General features: G+C 44.9%; 1 protein-coding gene across 5 annotated transcripts in view; it reads left to right on the top strand.

Moving 5' to 3' along the window:
- Positions 1 to 18159, top strand: part of PAK3 (p21 (RAC1) activated kinase 3) — an 80911-nt gene that overhangs the window by 5254 nt on the left and 57498 nt on the right. Inside the window, exon 1 of one of the 5 annotated variants that reach the window (XM_075053896.1) lies at positions 4963 to 4984. The exons of the other annotated variants lie outside the window; for them this stretch is intronic. The gene's annotated coding sequence lies outside the window, so the exon portion shown is untranslated. Of the gene's footprint in view, positions 1 to 4962; positions 4985 to 18159 lie in introns of those variants that run through there. 5 annotated transcript variants of the gene reach the window in all.

The raw sequence follows: 18159 nt of genomic DNA, 5'->3' as shown, positions 1-18159 counted from the left end.
ATCCCCTACAAGCCTGAAACAAACTGCCATTTCAACATTGCAGTACAGCACAGGCTCCAGAGCTGGACCATTCTCATTTTCTTTCTAATCCTCAAGTGTTGAAAACATTCTGACACCTTAGCAGGCTCACCATTGCTTTGCAGGGTGTATGCACAGTTGGCTGCACGTGACTAGGGGAGGACTAAAACATTTTCTTGTCATGTCACCTGAGCGTGCTCGTTTCTCCAGACAGTGCTGTTGAAAGGGCAGCAGCTGTGTGGCCCCCCAGTCCCTGTCCCTTTGCTGGCATGAATAAATTGCTGTTTGCTTTATTTGGGAAGGGCACTGGAATGTACTTCTGTGTGTCTTTCAAGGGGAGTGAAAGGCCTAATGTTTTCCATCTTCTGTCGTCTCCTTCTCTATTCCCTATTGTGAAGGAGAAAATCCTCCAGATCAGAAATTTTCCAGGTGCTTCCCTGCAGAGAATTTTGATTCAACCTGCAGTGCCCAGATGCCAGCTCATATTTATCAGGTGCACGCAGCCACTCCCCAGATGAAACATGGGGCTGCTGGTGCATGGTGAATCCGAGAGGGAAGAATGGAAGTCACAGAATTAAAATCCTGGGCATTTGCTAAAACTGTTTTTAATGTCACCTGCCCTCACAGGCAGAAGATTGTGGACTTGGGTTTGGGATGCTCTTGAAGTGTCACCAGAAAAGCTGTCAAACATGTGCATGCAGAAATGGAGGCTTGGAAAATGCCTTTAATTGTGGCTCCACTCTGCACAACACAGATTGTCATGCTTTGAGCTCAGGTTTGTTTGTATCAGGGACAGACATTGATGCAACAGCTCCTATCGGGGTATGAATATTTCAACAACTGAAACGATGCCTGCCTGCTCCAGAAAAGAGCTGCTTACATCCTCGTTTGATCTTTTTAGTGAACCTAGCCAGCTCAGGTTGGCATCCTGGTTATTTATTTCCTACAGATATGGTCTCTGTTAGCTGTGCTGTGCTATGGCTCTCCTCTCTTCATTCCAGAGGCTCTGGGAACTCAAGTTGGGAAGAGGTGAGATTTCTAGCAAGAAAAGAGACTAAAGGAGCCAGGATTTGCTCCCTGTTTTGTTTCTTTTTGAGGAGGCACTTTGCACTTTGTAGGATGCATGGACCAGAAAAAGGTGGGGTAATATTTGGAAGTATCCATGTGGAAGTATCTATACGGAAGTATCTAGAGTGGCAATCTCTGGGGCCAGTCTTCTCCTTTCATTTCTGCCCCACATCCTGCACCCCACCCTCTCTCCATGCTTCTGTTCTTTCTGCACTTCTTCTTGCACTAGGGGAATGCAGAATCCCCCTCTCTAGTGGCATTAATGAATAATATTAAGCACTTCAGAAGGAATAAGCTGAGAGTGGAGCCTTAACTCTTTTCTGCAGTATATTGACAGTTCATGCACAGAGATTGTGTCCTGGACCCTTCTTTTTGAAAGCTATAGTGGTATTGAAACACTGGAACTCCTGGTACCATTGTGTGTTTCTGAAGTAAAATGTCTCCAAAGCATCTAATTAGGGGGCACTTCCTGCAGCCACGATCCATAATGCAGACAGTGAGAGCTTTTGAGCAACTTGCTCTTCAGGGCATGCCCTGACTTCTTCTGTGGTCTGTAGAGCACTCTGGACACTCAGGGTGAATGCCAGGCTTCTTCATGTAATAAGGAAAAGCAATAGGAATCTGAGTATGAGGTAGTTTTCCACTTCTAAGTCCTTGGTGTGGTAAGGTCTCTCTCCTCTTACTTAGTGAGCAACAGCGTGTGGATGAAGTTTCCAGGCCCACAGATGATGCAAGAGGTCAGTTACACGATTCTCGAGTATTTTTTTGAGCTGTGTTTCATGATGTTTGCATTGCTGATCCCAGTTCTGTGAGCTTGGCCTCATGGTACAGCTGAACATGTGTGATCCTCTATTTGAGGAATACATTTATTGGAGTGGTTATCCTGAGTATAATTGCTTGCATACCAGAACAGAAATTATACATTGAGAGTTATAGCTGTGTATGTACCCCAGGAAGCAGTCTGGTAAACATAATCCCCAAATCAACCCGCAGTAGGACTCACTTTTGGGCAAGGCAAGGAAAAAATAGGGCTCTTACATATTCCAAACAGCCTCTAAAGCATGAGTTCTCATTAGACTGATGGCTTTTGTTGGTGGGGTCATTAGGCAGAAGCAGCTTTGCACTGGTCTGCCCTGCAGTGTTAGTGTGGTCCATGGAGCTGGCCGTGTCTGACCACAGGTCCCCCTTGCCACAGAAAGGGCGGCTCAGGCTGGCCCAGGCTCCCTCCCAGTGTGCTCACTTGAATTTTCAACATTGGTGCCAGAAGGCAATGGGCAGTAGGTGCATGCTTCAAGCATTTTTCTGCGTTCTGAGGATTTCAAAGCCTGTTTTCTGTGAAAACCATTTTAAAGGTTTACAATAAATGGCTAAAAGTCAGGCCTGGAGAAAAAGCAGCGGTGTGTTAAGGCAGGGTCTGGCTGCTCCAGGGGGGCTGCGTGCCAGGTTGACTCATGTCAGACACATTGGAAACACAAGGATGAAGTCAAATGTCCAAGGTCATCAGTGGGGTGCTGGCAGAGCAATAGAAGATGCCAGTTAGAGGCAAACATGATTGAATTTTTGTGTCCTGAACTCACTGTGGGGAACAGTGGTGGTGGTGTGGCCAGGGACCTTGCAAACCTGGGCTAGTAGGTGCCCAAATGATAGAATTTGGGTCCATGGCGACTAATGAGGACAATTTATGGTGGAACATTACTTCTTGTATCCTTTTTCAAAGCAGACGTGTGGTGCTTCCATCCGGCAGTGTTAGGGAGAGAAGAGCCCTGGCACCCCGAGGCTGCAAGGCTCATTCAAAACATATGCACTGAAAGAGGGATACGTTGGATGAAGAATTGCTACTTGTGACATATTAGGTGTTAAACGCATGCGATCCAAGGAGCTTGTGAAAGGATCTGGATTCAGGATGTGCTTGTGCCTAGCAGAAATGTTCCGGTTTGTGACTGTTTTGAGCAAAAAGACAAGGCCCCCCCCGCCCTGCTCAGCCATTGTTGCAGGCTGGTTGCTGAGCCGAGTGTTGTAAGGTAGCCATTACACAGGTGGCCACGTAACGCAGCAGGATTTATAATGGAAGACGTAGGGGCTCTCTGGGGACTGAGGATTTAAAGGCTTTTTAGACACTTTGCATTGCGTTTCACTTGTACGTGTTTGGGAGGGGTGTCCTTGTATGCATATATATCGTATGCAAACGTATTTTGAGTTGCTGTGTGTTTTGTCTGAATTTAGAAAAGGAGTGATCTGGAGAAAGAATCCTCCAGGAAATGTTGTTTTTGCAAGCACGGGCCTCTTGACTGTGATTTGGGGGGGAGGAAGGAGTGGGAATGAGGAGGAGGTTCACTGAGGTTTTCTTCTTTTCTTGTAGCATTTTGGGAAAACTCCAGCCAAGGCCCACATACAGTCAAATGAATCAGCCTCCCCTTTTGCCATAAGTAATTGGCAGCTCTAGCTGCAATGCAGTTTTGATGTATGGCTAATACACTTTTTTCTTGGTTAATTGAGAAGAAACACTGCAGTAGACGCATGTTGTTGAGTTGGCCTTTGTATGGGGTCTTTGAGCTAGTAGGGAGACATTGTAGGTTGCTTCTTGAGAGGTTGGAATTTGCCGCGAGTTATATTCCATACTCTAGTCTGAAGGCTGTCTGCTCTAGAAAATACATTTTTTGTTGCATACAAGTGTAGAGGGCACTGTAAGCTGGCGCACGGCACTGTTGCTCAGTGCAGGGTTTCCTTGGAAGAGTCTCATTTTATAGCAACTTCAACAGAATATTCATGTTCTTAGATGAGTGACTGTTCCTGTGCTGACAAATAAAGCATTTTGGCCTTCTCATATTCCTGTAACAAAATGAAATTCACTTGTTTTCTAAAGCATCTGGTGCCAATTCAGACTCAGAGCTTTCTGTGTCTGCTGTAGGATTTCCACTGGGATCGGAAAACTTACCAGACAAGCTCAGCATTCACCACTGGAAGTATCTGGAGTAACTGGAGGGCTTTCTTGTCCTGGAAACAGGACATGTAGCAGTTGCCCTTGGCAGGCTAAGACTTGCCAAATGCCTTTTATTTCCTGTTGGAAGCCTAGTTTTACATGGAAGGACTATATTATGTTCACAACTGTAGTATCTGTTGGTAAATATTGGCTTTAATAACATACGCTTCACTTTAGCAGAATAACAACAGTGAGGGATGAATGAGCAGTGAAGTAAGTGTGCTGTACTGGGGCAGTAACATCAGTGTTCTTCTAGAATGTTTTAAATGGTAAATACCATGCCTATTATTTTCATAGCATTTGAAAATTCATTAGAAACAAGTCCCTTTGAGGAACCTGTAGTCATAAATGTGATTAACTCAGCCTTGGAGTTTTAGTCATGGCCAAGGCTTTGCTAAATGCTGTCTAAACAGAGAAAACAAGCCTGGCCTCGAGTTACTCTTTCATGGGATTGCTTCATATACAGGCAGCATGTGGCCTTCCTGCCTCCAGTTGTTCAGTGGGGGAAGAAAACATTCAAAGAAAATACAAATGTAAAGTCTTTGCAGGGGGCAAATAAAATGGTTGGCTCCAGAGCATTTTGCACCTGAAAGGAAACACAAAAGTGACAATTTTTGCCCTGCACCTTTGTAAGGAGTGGAGGGGACTCTTGAATGTTTGAAGATGCAAACACATAGAAAGCAGAATGGCACCTGCTTTCCATGCACGCTTAGATGACCAACACTCCTGCTTGCTTGGTTCAACATGTTGTGTGTATCTGGAGAGAGATTATATCCAGGCCAGTTAGGCTGAAGTTTGCTCTTTCTCTCTCCAGTTCACTGGACAAGTGTTTTACGTTTTCTTCAGCGTAACTTTAAATGGACATTGTTTTACCCTGTTCTGGAAAGGAGCTGGTATTTCCACAACTCGTGCTGTCATGTAAGTAACCTTTTTCTTTTCTGCACAAGGTCATTACATCATGATGCAGTAATCCTCTGCCTGTGGGATAAACCATTCTCTCTGTCTCTGTGTCTGTCTGCTGCTCTTATCTGTGTTTGTTCTTTCTTAAAGTGTGCATGGGGGGAGGAGAAATGAGGGGAGAGCAAAAGTTTTGATTCTGGCCTGTTAAACTATGTTTAGAGAGAATAATGCATGGGTTGTGAGATGCAAAGGGCTGTTGTCTCACAGAGGTATTGCTTTGATACTTTATCCACAAAGAGAAGCTCCAGAGTCTCAAGTCAGAAGAGCCTGGGGATGAAATTACACCTTTGCCAGGCTCTGACAGGTTAAACTTTACGGAGATGCAGGTAGCAAATTATCCACAGACTGAATTGCAAAGGAGGGCTTTAAAATGGGCTTTAACAACCTGCTGGGGAGATTGAGTGGATAAAAATAGTTAGTTCTTGTATCCCTCTTTTTGTCTGTAGAGCTAAAAACAATTTACAAAGGAAGGACAACATCGTTATCTTGGTCTCAGCCCTGAGGAACCCGAGGGATGGAGCACTGTGGGTGGAACAGGTCAGCATGGGAGGCAGCAGCAGGACCCGGCCATCTTGCTGCCTGTCCCATTGCCTGGCCATTAGACTAAGTTGCTCCCTGCTTTTTGCAGTTTCTAATTTGTCTTGGATGTGTCTGTGTACTTTTTCCCGTGTCAGTTTACACCACAATATATCATTCGTGGCCAGCCTGGGGTGAGCACGATGAAGTATGGTTCAAAACTATTTTTGATTCATTTATAAAGGGATTAGGTGACGTGGTTGCCTGGACAGCAGGGACTGTACTTGGTGACCCAGCGGGTCTCTCCCAGTCCTGTATTCCTATGTAACCTGAGGTGATGCCATCTAAGCTGCATCGAGATGCCAGTGATGTAATTTCAAACTGTCTGGCCTGAGCGCCAGTGAAGTCAGGGAGGCTGCACATGTGTAAGATAGGATTGGCTTCGATCCTGTCTATTTTGCCCAAATACTAAGTAGAAGATAGGCAGGGTTTGATTCAAAATGAAACCAGCTAACTGAGCAGAGGAAGTAGAGCAGATGTATTAGTGGTTGATTCCATCTTTTACCTGCTCTGAGGGAAATAGCCGTTGTATTTTACTGTGCAGCTCTAAGGTCTGTTGCAGATTAAGACAAATAACTAAGTTGAGTCATCAGGTTGTAGTGTCTCAACAAACTACTTAAAAAGATGTCAGGCCCTCGCTGTGGGTGGATGTTAAAGTGCCACAGCTATCAAAGAAACACATCTAGAATCACATGAAGACTTCACTGTTGCTGTCATGCCATACGTTATAGCTGTTCAGAGCATTGCAGTGATAGAGCACGTGTCCTCCAAGCTGGAAGTGATAGACTCTTGTAGCTGTCAGCAGGACAGGACTATGACGGGCACCTTGCAGGGCATGCTGGCGTGGGTACGGTTCTGTGCTCATGTGCCTTTACAGCTGTCAAAACAGACACGTGCATCAAGTTGCTTGGAGTGCAAGCAGAGGAGCTCAGATTGGGCTGTGCCCATCTGTGGAGACTTAGCCATGGCTGAGCAGTCTCTGGTCCGGTCAAAAGGGACACCAGTAACAGCCACTATATCCTCATGATAATATTTCCATGTTTTGTACTTGTCCCTAATTGATTATATCCCAAAATCCAAGAGTCTTCTCGTAGAGATTGCGTTGCTGACAGCGTCTTCATCCATGTTTCAGCTGTGCTGCCTCTGTTGGTGAGAATAGGCTCTGTGTAGTTTGCTCCAATGTCAGAGTGTTTTAATGGAGGAGGGGAGATTTCTAAATTAGATTAATTCATTATGCTCTTTTCTCATTACCTGTTACTAGAAAAGTTCTAGCAAATGACTTTGTACTACTTTGTTTGCATTATTGGTTTGCTTCTGTTTAATTCCGGCAAAATCTTCAGACCCAGATTCCAAGGGGATGACCATGTTGTCAGAAGAACATGGTCACAGCAGAACTTCTCAGCCATTAGTTATGATAGCTTTGACTTTTCTACCAGGCTAAATTTCAGAGCAGCATTGATTTTTATTTCTTCGTGTAACTTGTGATTTGCTGAGTTATAGCTGACAGCAGCTTTTCCCTGTCCTTAAAGGGTCATTCTGCATACGTGTGTGTGTTTGAAAACTGCAGAATCACATCTTAAAAAGAAAGTCCTCTAAACATGCTTAGCTGAGTGTAATACCTTTCCCTATGCACTTAGTTTTAAAGCCAAATGTCGTAAAAAAACTTTCAGTGCTTTGATGTGGGCTCATAATTTTCTCATTGATGCTATTAATATTGCATGCCCACTTGCTCCATGGTGGGTGTCAGCGCTCACTAACAGCAGCCATCTGTGAGAAAGGAGCTGCTTTCTGGCATGGATTAAAATTTAGGCCAGCTGTGGATGCTGGAACCACATCTTAGAGAGTGTCCCTCTGGGCTCTCCCTTCCCTGTGCTTTGCCTGAGACTCTGCACTGAGCAGAATTTCTGGTACCCAGGATCCCACAGCCTGTGGAGCTGCATTTCTGTATTAATGTCTGTGCTTCACACTCTGAAGGCAGAAAGTAGGGCCTGAATTATTACGCATTGGGCTCATGCCGTTGTCATTCCAGAAGGCCGATATCCCTCAACTCAAGGGACTCGCCCATTTCAATCCATTTAACTGGGAAGTAGTTACCAACAAATGATGCTCTTGTTCAGTTTGGACAATACCTGAAACTTGATGTCTCCCCCTGCACCTGTTCAGCACAAGTGGTGTCTTATGGGTCTAGTGAAACAAGTGAAAATGCAATTGCAACTCTGGCCTGATAGTCTGGGGGAAGCCAGTTTTGCCGTATTTTTTACTGTGACGTTGGAAAAATCTTATCACTCTGCCCTTTAGCTTTAATTCCTGGAAATATAAGCAGGTTAGTATTGAGAGGGCAGGGGAAAACAAGCAAACAAACTCCAAGCAGCATCCCATGTAAATCTTGGATATGGAGGATGTGTGTTTTGCCACATGTTGAATTGTTTTGCAGTCAGGCTTCTGGGATCTGAATGGATTTTCAAACCTGTGTCAGAGCTCAGTGGTGGGATTACTTTCAGCAAAAAAAAATCATGGAATCGTAGAATGGTTTGGGTTGGAAGGGACCTTGAAGATCATCTAGTTTCATCCCCCCTGCCATGGGACAGTACTGCCATAATCTGTCAGTACTGTTCTCTTAGTCTGTGTTAACTATCTCACTAGCCCACTCCAGCTATCCCAGAGGCCGGTCCTTATGAAAAATAATGGCCTTTGGCCAAATCCTGCCTCCAGTTATGTGGTCTGACCTCAAGTTTTCATTTAATTTACAGAATTGAGGTTTATAAAATAGCTGTGTTTAATAACTGCATCAATTCTCATCTTGATGTGACACCTAAGTAGCATTTGCAATAGGAACATGGTCTCAAGATTTCTGCTGTTTTCCAGCACACATTCATCCTTTCTGTAGCTTCCTTTCAAAGTCCTTTCTGTCTCACAGGATTTCCTTTCTTAAACAGGGTTCTTGGGACAGGCATTTTGCAGATGGCTGCAGGCATAGGCCAGTCACTCAGAAAAGGGCTTCTACCCTGGACGTGCCTCCTTGTAGACAGGGAAAAGAATGCATGGTTCTGCTGTCCAGCGGCCTTTAGAAGAATGGAAACTTGTTTCTTTGAGGGTAAACAAACCTTCTGCAAAGACTTAGGAAGTGATTCATCTCCATTTATACAGTGTGCACTATCAGCTTGTCAGACTGGGATCGTATGTTGCACTTTATGATATAAAGCCCCCGAATGTGAATCACATCAAGGCACTCTTATAGTTTGTCCAGCCAAAGTTACATTAGCGCTGGTGGTAATTGCTAAGAGAGTATAATGATCTACCTAGATAATCATGACTGAGTTCTATCAGTAACACTGAACATTCCCATTCTGATAAAGGCCCCAGCTTTCTACTGTCGTGAAACTTTGCTCAGCTGGGAACGGTACAAGCCCAAAAGACTGGCACAGAATCTGCCTTGGTGGATGGTCACATGCGGGTCGCATGTAAATGTTGTGTGGGTTCAGAAGACAGATTAGGTTAGAACTGGGTTTATGCTTTTCTTCCTCAAACTTCTCTGTCATAGAAATCAGTGGAACTAGTGAAAGGCAAAGGGGGAGAGAAACTTCCCTCTTCAGCTCACAGGTCATCAGAGATTTGTATTATCTAATATGAATCATGTTTCAGACTTAAAGGAATGCAGTCCCAGATCCTTCAGCAGCTCCCAATTTTTCCATTGCAAACACCAGAACCACTGTTTAACCCCCACTGTGGTGATCTCTGGGGAGAGGCTGGGACCCGAACGGGCTGTAGAAGCACCAGTAGCTGCCTCAGTCATGTAGGTGGCTTCTTGATATTGAAGATGTTAACTTCGGCCAGGCCCCGAAGGTAACGTGCAGGAATATGTGCTCGATAAGCCTAAGTAACTCCTGCCTGGCAGAGGAGTAGAAGTTTTTTCCTCTCCCCATAGATGGTGAGACACATGGAACCAGAGCTGGATTCTCATGGGAGCTGAGCACTGCCTTTTGTGTGCACCTGAAACGGGCAGTAATTTCTCTGCTGCATTACTGAATCCCATCATATTCTTTGAAAGTAAATGAATGAAGGTTTGGTCATGGTTGGCAAGAAATTTGTGGATAAAATGTTCAGCACAGGAATTTTGTTTCAAGGAAGTCCAGGCAGTAAATGTAGGAATGGTACAGATTGAGGTGGAGGCCTTGCATGAGGAGCAAATGGGCTCTGCAGTGAGGTCTGGTAGTGTTTTCTGACCAGGCTGGGATTTCTTTCTGAATGAAGATTGAGATGAGCTTTGTTTTGCCAAAGAGAACGTGGAAGCTCTCTGTTTCATTGGTAGATGCTGTTTGTTGTCTCCTTCATAAAATCCTTGACAGAAGAAGGAATTCTTTATGGCAAAAAGTGGTTATGCCAAATAAAACAACAAGAGGTGGTGGCTTGAAATAGAGTTAAGTATTTCTAGGAGAAGCATGAAATGTATTCTGTTTTCAATGCATGCCTTGATGCCACATCCTAGATTTTCCTTGATAACATTTCGAACCAGCAGGCCCTTACCCATTCTCTACCAGTATTAGTTGCAGCTTAATGACATATAATTACTTTGGTTCTTTATCACTCAACTTGCCAAGTCATTTATCTCTTGGAAGGAAGGATGGAGAGGAGAGTTTATTGCCTCTCTGTCTCTTGATGTTCTGCAACACAAATGTGTATTTTGCCAAAGCCTTGGGGAAGGTACATTATCTGAAATGGCAGGCGATTGCACACCTAGAAATGGAGGTGTTGCATGCTGCCTGCACTGATAATCTAGCCAAGTCCTTTTAATACCACGTTACCCTATACCCACAGAGTTTGGTAAAAAGGAGATTGGTGAGATAGCTGGATGATAAACAGTAATTTCTGGTGTGTTCACATACAGAACTCGCATGCACATAAATTGGATTTTTGACAGCTGTTGGCAGCAAGTTATCAAAGCAGATTTTTTTACTGAGAATAGACAGGTAAAGAGTCGAGGTGTGTAATTCCTGGAGCACCGGAACAACTGCAGTGTTCTCTTCCAGGGCATAAGGTGACACTGCAGCTAGAGGGGAGTGCGTCTCCCCACTAGCTTCTCCATGGAAGTCAGCGTGGACCAGCCACTCACCGAGGCACTTGCTGCTGGGAGGGGGCTGCGCCCTGTGCTGACATGCCCGCTGGAAAAGCGAACTTGGGTGCATCTTTAAGAACTGCAAGCACAGCTTTGGTGCAGAGTTAGACGCTTCTTTGGTCTTCTGACTTACAAAGAAATGAAGGTAATCCATCCTGTCAGTCTGGGAGGAGGAAGTTCTGGGCTTGTCAGAAAAGTGGCAGCAGCTTAACTGATTCGGTTATAAATCACCTGCTTCGAGTGGTGTGGACACCCAGTGTAAACGTGCTTGTCCAAATTCCAGCCTTTGCTTTGATCCATTTTGTGCAGCTGGCTTGTCAAATTAAGTAATACTGGCTGCTGAAAGAGTTAGGCCTGCTTTGAATGTGTTGGCATTAGAGTTTAGATTGTAATAAATCATTTTCTAAGGAGAGTCTGGCCACTGTCTTCCGTGTTGTCAGTTTGGGTCAAGAAGCTGAAGGGAAGGCTGATGAGTTCCAGTAGATCCGAGTCCTGGTGGTTCTCTCGTCCCCTCTGGTGGGAGTTACTGTCTTAGAGCCAAGTTGCAAGAATGCGTGCCTCCGCCTTTGTCACTGTGGGGCTGGAAAGTTAGCCCAAATCCCTTCAGTGGCACTTTAGGCTAAGTCAGCAGATGCTCTGTGCAAACGGTTTAGTACAGACACATCTTCCTTTCTGCCAGCTTTTCTGGGTGAGCAGTAGCTTTTGGCAGAAGGGCTTCTTCAAATAGTCTCACGGGGTAGAGCGATGTCACGTGGCCAGATTTGCATGTTAAGAGCATGTGGCCCTGTGCCCATCTCCAGAGCTCTCTTAAAAGGTTCTAGGCCAAGATCATCGTTTGCTTGTTATAACTCACATGCTGTGCTTGGAAGAACTGATTCATGTTGAGTCCAGCATCACAGATTCATAGGAAGGATGGATCCAAGTTGCCTGTGGCATGTGTGTCAGAGAGCCACGATAACAATGGGAAACGACAGCAATATCTCACCTTTTACCTTTTCCAAGCACTCTCTAGCCATTAACTAATTAATAATCTGCACAGAATCCCTGGGAGGTGGCCAGCAGGCTGGTTCTTTGTTGGAGGGAGGTTGAGTGGAGATTCTAACATCCTTGGACTCTTGAGAGCTCAGCTCGTGATACCCTGGTCACTGCGTGCACACAGCACCATTTACAGGTAAGCGGAACCTGAGCTCCTTCCCTGTCGTAGGGCCAGGTAGGAAATGGTTTTCTCTTCTTTATGTCCCTGGCACTAAGACCTTTTAAAGCTTTTCAGAAAAGAGTTGGAGTGGAAGAAATGCTATTAAGAGGTTTTCACAAAGGAGTGGGAAAAACTGTTCCTGGGGAATCTGGATCCCCTGCCGGCGTATCTGACAGGCTGGTGCCTGCATTGAATCTGGATTTCCCAGTCCTGTTAACAGCCCCAAGTCCGCACTTTCTTCAGCTATTCTCTAAGGGAAAAAAAATGCTGTTCTCTCTCTGTTTCATCCAGAGACATGTCCTTCTGATGAGGCCTTCCAGAACAGTGGCATATTCCCATGAAAAGATTCTCTTTCAAGCCACTGACATGTAACTTGCTGAAAAATTCATGACCAGCTCTAGTCAGAGACCTTGGCTCTCCCAGGAGCACGGCCTGTGCCTGTCGGATTGTGATGTGCCTGCAGGGAGGCAGAATCCTAAGTACAGGATCAGTCCCAGGTGACGAGGGATTTGTTACAGCATAATTGTAGCCACTGAGAAATGAGGGAATTGAGGCACGTTGTAATTATGCAATTGGCCAGAGTCCCCATGATAAGTCAGTTACAGAGCAGACGAGAACATCAGATTCCTGGCACTTCCTCCTGTGCTCCTGCACAGGGAGGCAGGATGGGAAAAGCCCTTCTGATTTTTGGATTTGATTCGGATATTGAAGGCTGTATTTTTAAAAGACCTTAGCTTCCCTTGAGAACGGCAGAAATTATGGGGATGTCAATAGCAGAATTAATCAATTTTTTTGAAAGAAATCAGCAGCTAAGTGATGTAGCTGAAAGAGATCTGAGGCTGCAAACGTGCAAAGAGGATGTGGTCAGTGCATCTAGCAGAAGAGTATTCAGTAAGTGACGTGACCAGGTACACCTGCCCCTATAGCTGTAGGCAAGTGTTTGAACATCAGAGTATCAAGGTAAACATAGCAGAGGGTATGCACCTTTACAAGGACAAGACAACTGTGTGACAGGTAAGACTTGGTGCTGCAAACCACCTGATGGCTCAGGGGTAGAGGGATGATAAAGCTGACTTTCCATAGACCTTTATCTGGACTGGACTGTTTTGGCTGGTGGATAGCTAACAAGTGCAGCAGTAGGTGCTAGGCAAAAGAGGATTTTGCTGTCATTGTCTTCAACTGGCAGCGATTGCTATTCTCTGGAGTACAGGAGAGGCTTTGCACAATTTAATTCTGAATATAGATTTGATACATTAGATGTTGTGTGTACAGGAGGCAGAACCTAGGAACTCCAGTTGTATTTCTTAGCTGGAGAGCTTACAGCTGCTGGAGATGGATGCCGGACAGCAAGAGGAGGAGTTTGGGCTCTTGGTGTATATCAGGGACAGGTGGTGGCATGTTTGTTAATTTATCCCATTTTTACATCCACAGATTTATTAAGGCAATTTGGAGTGATAATTTAATCTCTGTGCATTGATTTCCTAATTTGTAAGCTCTTTGCAGGCTGGTGCCTGTGTTCTGGCTAGCTCAGGTAAGCTCTGTTCAGCTTCTGATGCCAAGGGTGAGCTTTGTCTGGCACAGGCTGCGTGGTGTACAGTCTGCAGTGTCTGTCTTTAGTGCTGCTTCTCCTTTAGGCTGAAAGGCTGAGATTTTTGGCAGTGGAAAACCCAGAATTCTGCCCCTGACTCTGCAGACAAGTATGTGATTTGTCTGATAAGAATTCACTGATCACTCCAGAAGTGCTTTGGGATTATCGCAGTTAGGGATGAATGTTACTGAAATTTACCTATATGTTGTCAAGGGGTTTAATTAATTGTAGCTGGTGAAGGGCTTCATAATCCTGAGATAAATGACTCTTCAGATACACAAAATGTTATCGTGTATAAATATTTTCTAGATAATGGAAGAAAAATATTTTAAACCACAAAGTAATACAGGAACAAGATCTGCAAAGTGTTGCATTTATTTAGGAGCTGTTGCAGGCTGAATTGAATCTGAAGATAATGAAATAGTAATAAACCATGATTTGATGGCCCACATTTTCCAGCGGAGGCTCGTTCAAGTGCGCACACCATTCTGCATCAGCCCAAATTAGACTCGCAGGTCCCAGGATGAAATGGAGAAGCGTGATAACTGGTACAGCAGGACTTTCATGTGCCTGGCATGCACAGAAAATGATACAGGGCTGCCCATTTTGAGCCATGGGCTTTGCCTTCACACTTTCTTTCTTCCTAGGGTTTGTGCATTTACTGTCTGGTATCTTGGCGTTTGGCCCGTGTGTGGCAGGCAGCCTGGTTTTCGGCATGCTGAGCCTTAGAGATGCCCTTGACTTCGATGGGAGCAGGGGGTACTTAGTCCTTCGCAGGACTGGGCCAAGTGTGTCTGAGTCAGAGGAAGGGCAAGCAGCCAGGGCACTTTCCTCACAAAGGCAAGGAAGCTGAATTCCTTTAGTCCTTAAAGGAGCGTTTTGCTCCTCAGATTGGAAGGGCCTGTAGAAACCTGATACCGAATAGACTCCAGTAATGCTGTGACTTCGGTGGGAATTGAATAAGACTCTAAATGTGTTAAAGTCTTTGCACTTTTAGCTGTAATGATGATGCTGATAAGCAGAATTGAATTAAAGATAATAGAGGAAAGAACTGTCTTCCCTCTGCTGTTATCTGGTTTCTTTTGATAGAAATGTCTGCATCTAGATTATTTTAGGTTTTGTTTTGTTTCCCTGTGGTATCATACTCTCTTTAATAAATAATTTGTGGTTCTTTGTGACAATTTTCTTTACTCCTGAAGAGAGGAGATCCGGTTTCGTATCCCTTCTGGCTTTGAGGTATGTAGTTGCAAACAGCTTCTACCATCTCTTTTTTTCTTAACATTTCCTCCTGTTGACAGTCGTGCCTGCACCTTGGGAAAAGTTTACTTAATGCAAGGTAAATATTTTCTCTTCTCTGGTACACGAAGGTTTGTCTTTTTTTGTTTCTGATGGCAAATAAGAGCTGTTTGAGCTGCAAGAAATGATTAATTTTGCAAAAGAACCTTCATCTTCTAGAAGTGGGAGGATGCTTTCATTCAGATATAGAGACTAAACAGACAGAACAGGTCGTCACTGCCTTTTCATAGAGGCTGCTCTTAGGTTTGCCCCTGAAATTTACCACAAGGGGGGGGAAAAAACCCTGAACATTTACCACTAGTGGATCTTCGGCTAGTTTTCCACTGTAGCTTTCTGCTAGCCCAGGTCTGTGTGTCTCACTGGTGAGGTGGATCTCTGAGCTGCCAAGCAGTGCTAGTAAAGATTGGGGCATAAGCAGGTATTTTTGTTGCTGTAACTTTTTTCACCCAGGACAGTGGCACTCTGATGAGAATGGCTGGCAATGGTGCACTTTATCAACAGAAGTTCTGAGGACGTTGCTGGCTGGTATATCATGACATGTAGTCTTGCAAAGAGAAGGCAGTATTTTTCTCTTGTGATCTGACCCGTCAAGGAGCCAGTATTGCATTACTGTTGCTTGGAGTCTCCCATTAGAGTTAGGTAATAATTTGGTGTGTCAGTCTGCTGTCTTCTCTTCCACTGAGACATGCACATTGCATTCTGTAGAGTTTCCCTTTCAGCATGTGTTTGCTGCCATTAGTTACCAACCGGGAAGTGCTGTATGCTGATGCTCTCTGAAGAACATGGGCAATTATCCCTTGGATGTACTCCATGGGGTTGTTTATGTGGTCCTTTCTCTTGGCTTGTGACCCAGACAGTGCTGGTGACGCGTCAGGTGTGGATAGAAATGCCACATTCCAGGGAGTGTAGCTGGTGGTTGCTTTTCTGTTTGAGCAAATGTACTTTGTGACCTGTTAGGCATCAGCTGGTAAATGGGATGGGTCACTGGCTTTCCATACTTGCTGTTCTTGGTTTGCTTCTGAGGCATCTCGGTGTTGCTCTGAGCTGCTGTGTAGGACTTTGGTACCTCAGGACTGGGCAGGGAAAAGCAGGCGTCTGCCTAAAGCTGTAAACTAGGGAGGAGCTGACAAAATCATGCTAGTAGCAGAGCAACTTCTTGTATACCAGCTTCTTTGAGTGGCTCAAGAGATAAGGATTGATGTAGGTTTCTAGCTCGGTAGCTGGCAGCCAGGGCTGTGCTACCTGTGTTCCCAGCTCCTGGCTGGGACTGCCTCCAGCCTTGCCCTGCTTACTGGAGACAGCAGGCTGATGAGCCGCCCTTCCAGCTGGGGTGGGACCCGTCGTCTGGCCGTGCTCCCTGAGATGACCCTGACCTCACCCTCTGCTGCTGAGGACCCTTGAGCCCTAGGATGGAGGTTCTCGGTCCCTTAGCACTGCCTGTCGCTGCAGTGCGTGCTGCTGTCCTCCGATGTTCCCAGGCTTCAGAGTGGCGGTGCAGAGTCTGCAGAGCTTCTCCAGCTCAGTACGCTGCAAGGCGCTCAGCGCATCTTTTGCTCTAAGAATTTCTTTAAAGGCCTCGGGTGTAAATGCAGGGCCAGGAGTTAACCTCACTAGGAACAGGTTCACTCAGTGATGATTCTTAGATCGCGGTTAGTCTTTGTGACCTGTTAGTTAGTGTGGCTTTTAATTGGTTTACTGCATTCTGTGGTGGTTTTTTTTTTTCTGTTCTAGTTTTTTAATCAAAGGCTCTTGTCTTCTAAGGCCTTCTAGGGACATAAGTTTCTATGAAAATTATAATATTTCTTTATAAAATATGTTTATCTTTTCATGGTTGCATGGCCCTGCTGCCAAGTAGTGGATGGTTCTGTCAGCTTCTGTCAAGCTAAAGTGATAATGTCTCTGGTTTTATGAGAGTTCTTTTTTTATCAACAGCTTGTATTTGCCCACTGACCTCAGAACTTTTTTTTTTTTTTTACTCTTAAGTTTTCAATGTTTGGTGGCATTTCTCCAGTCTAAGATTGCCTCTTATCATTGCAGCTGGCTCTACAATCCAGCTGGAATCAAATTGGTCTTTGATTTAATGGCACAGCAGCAAACATAGCTGTAGAATGGCTGGCAGCTTCTTTTACAGAGCCTGGCTACTGAGAGTCTGTTCATCTGCTGAGATTGTACTGCAGAGATCCTTCTTTTCACAGGAGCATCCTCAGTCACTGCATTCACTCTTGTTATTTACTTTCTGGAGAAACTGCATCGTAAAGGTATTCTGTTCCCTGCATGTGTTTACCCCATTGCTCTGAGCTGAGCATTTTTTCTTTTTGCATATCTTTCTGACTGTGCTCTGGACCACAAAGCCTGTATTTTCAGGCAGTCTGTCTCTCCATGCTTCCTGGGGTCCTTTAACCGCATTCTTACTCCGTGCAAATGTTCTCTCTCTTTGGCCTGTCACTCTTTCACGCTCGCTGGATAGTTCAGATGGCTGTGCTGTTTGGAGGCATTTCACTAGAGCTAGACTGGGAGGCTTGCAGGTTCCCCTGTAAACTGGAATGGTGCGAGTCTCAGGCTGTTACCTATTTCACTAGAGGACCTCTAGAGTTACACATAGACACAGTGACGCACAGCTCTGTAACCAAAGCATTTATTCTTTTCTCTGCTTCATGATTTTGCCTAAACAATAGTGCCTTTAGACAGGTTCATTTTGTCTGAGATCAGACAATATATCAGCTGTTCTGGGTGTTTTGGTTTTTTTAAGACACTGTCCCTGGCAACAGTGTCTTGCTCATTTCTCATAGTTTTCTGCCACTTAGTAAAACCATTTCACCTCCATTTTTCTTGTCTCTTCCTCCTCAAGGACAGACCAATGTCTAGGCTCTGTTCTTGCTTCTGTTGACTTTTTTTCCTAGTAATCCAGCATTTCCAGGGGTTTGAGATCTCTGCCTAGTACTTCCTGTTTTTTCAGTTCCTACAAGGTATTTTGTGGGCCTTTTTCTCTTCTTCACTTGCTATCCAGGTTGTTGACAATGTATTGCAGGTACTGTGTGCTGGCTAACAACACGATTGCTCTCAGGGTTCTGAAACTAAACTGACTCTCTGTTAGGTTCTTTAAAGTCTGGTAGATCTGATGAAATAGAAGCAGCCTCCCATCTGCATTTACAGCAAGGGAGGGAGAGGAGTTCCTCACAGAGCAAGAACAGACACACAAAGACAGTGAGTAACATGTCTGAGGTCATTTGTGAACTCTGTGGCAGGTGTCCCATGCTTGTACCCTCAGCACGTGCCTCTGCCTCTCAACATGTCCTGCAAGGAAACAAAACAACAGGCAGAGCCCTGCTCCTATCCCCTATTCCCTGGTGAAGACCAGCTCCAGG

The sequence above is a fragment of the Buteo buteo genome, chromosome 22, assembly GCF_964188355.1.
Source record: "Buteo buteo chromosome 22, bButBut1.hap1.1, whole genome shotgun sequence".
Taxonomy (NCBI): domain Eukaryota; kingdom Metazoa; phylum Chordata; class Aves; order Accipitriformes; family Accipitridae; genus Buteo; species Buteo buteo.
This window is presented reverse-complemented; position numbering and strand designations above follow the sequence as displayed.